The following is a 2,108-nucleotide window of genomic DNA, read 5'->3' on the forward strand; positions in this document are numbered from 1 at the left end:
CTAAGTTTTAGAACTAATTATCATCACAAGTGGTATCTACAGAGACATTAAATTATAAGGAAAAAAAGATTTTAAAAATATCACTCCTAGGGTCAATTAGTCCTGGTTATCTGTTACACAAACAAAGGAAACCGGCCATTAACAAAGTTGTATTTGGTCTTGGAGAAGAATAAAGTAATAGAAAAGGCTCACATAGATCTAAAACAACCAGGGAGAGACTTCACATTACAAGAGACTGATTACTGAGAAGTTGTGCATAAAACTTTTCTGCAACAGATGCAATCATTTTTTTTTTCCATATTAGTTTCTGGCAATCATGACAAATACTTTAAACCACTCCACTCCCTGATTCACACCAAAGTATACAGTGGTTAATAACCACCCAAGATGTTTTAGGGGAACTAAACACCAAATCCTTCCTCATATGAATGTCATAAATGTATCCTTTTCTAAGTTTACATTTTCAATTTTTTAAAAAGATTTTATTTATTTATTTGACAGGGAGAGACGCAGCGAGAGGGGTAACATAAGCAGGGGGAGTGGGAAAGGGAAAAGCAGGCTTCCCCCAGAGTGGGGAGCCTGATGTGGGACTCAATCTCAGGACCCTGGGATCATGACCTGAGCCGAAGGCAGATGCTTAACGACTGAGCCACCCAGGCGCCCGAAGTTTACATTTTCAACTTTTTAAGGCAGGGCTCTGTGTTCATTTTGCAAATCAGACATAATTATTAGATTAGGAAAATAAAACTGAGATAATTCTATTAAGCTGAGTTCAATTTAGGAGAGCAAATCTTACTTAAAAGTACGTTTACAATAACATGGTGGCATCTAGGAACCAATGATTTTACAACTCCCACAACCCCAAATTACTTAAGCACGAACATTCTGGAGGGTGTTGTGCTAAGTGGAGTTAGTCAGAGGAAGACAAATACCGTATGACTTCATTTCCACATGAAATCTAAACAAAACACACAGATTCTTAAATGCAAAGAACATACTGGCGGTTGCTGGGGGGAGAGGGGGATGGGCAAAATGGATAAAGATTAAGGAGAAAGAAAAAAAAGGGACATTCTGATAGTACAGAGATGGAAAAAAGGGACAAAAAGTATCTTGAAGAAACAATATGCTTAGGACGGAAGACTTTTTCTTTATCAAATTCTCAAAAATGTAATTTTCTTATCCTTATACATTTGGAAGATTTCCTTTTGAACCCTGATGGTGGACACCCATAGAACCACGGGGATGGAATACTAAGGTTTAAAAGGATTCTGTTGGGAAGATGACAAAGTCTGTACTTGTTACTGGTGAAACAGTTTAATGATTCAAGCAGGGAAATCCTATACAGGGGGATATTTCAGTTTATGGTTAGAGGTTAGATATTCTAGTCGGAGCATTTCTGGACCTACTAAAACTTTTTGTATTAGGAAATTTACATACAAGAAGACAAGGACTACCCAGATTTGACCACCGAAAAGTGGAAATGAACTGATGAAATTTACCTTCATGGTAAATTGTATTTACCTATTTTATAAATATTTTATAAATATTTTATAAATGTAAATATTTACATATTTGTATTTAAGTATGTATTTCTGACATACTTCTGATACCTAATACCAAACCAGTTAAAATACAAGAGTAAGAGTTAAAAGCAGCTGCTCTCCCATGCACTGAACAGAAGTCTTTCTGTAACTTAGTTTCTGTGGTCTTCACTGGAAAAGAAATTAGAACAAACTGTACAAAAACCACCTTTTTTTACATGTACGTATGAACAATAAATGCTATCTCTAACACTGCTCACTGACCGTAAATTACCAAGTAGGTATTTTTTGAAACAGAAGCACACCATCAAAGCATTAAGACGTCATCAATCAAAGATGAAGAGTTCGTACGAGGGGTGCCCAGGTAGTTGTAAACCCGACTCTTGGTTTCAGCTCAGATCATGACTTCAAGGTCGTGCAATCAAGCCCATCGGGTTCCACGTTCAGCACAGTCTCCTTGAGGTTCTCTCCCTCTCCCTCTGTCCTAGCCCCTCCTCCCCCCACGCACTGCTTTCAAATAAATAAAAACTTAAAAGAAAAAGAGTTAATACAAATACGCTTGTATTT

This window comes from Martes martes, assembly GCF_963455335.1.
Source record: "Martes martes genome assembly, chromosome: 5".
Classification (NCBI taxonomy): domain Eukaryota; kingdom Metazoa; phylum Chordata; class Mammalia; order Carnivora; family Mustelidae; genus Martes; species Martes martes.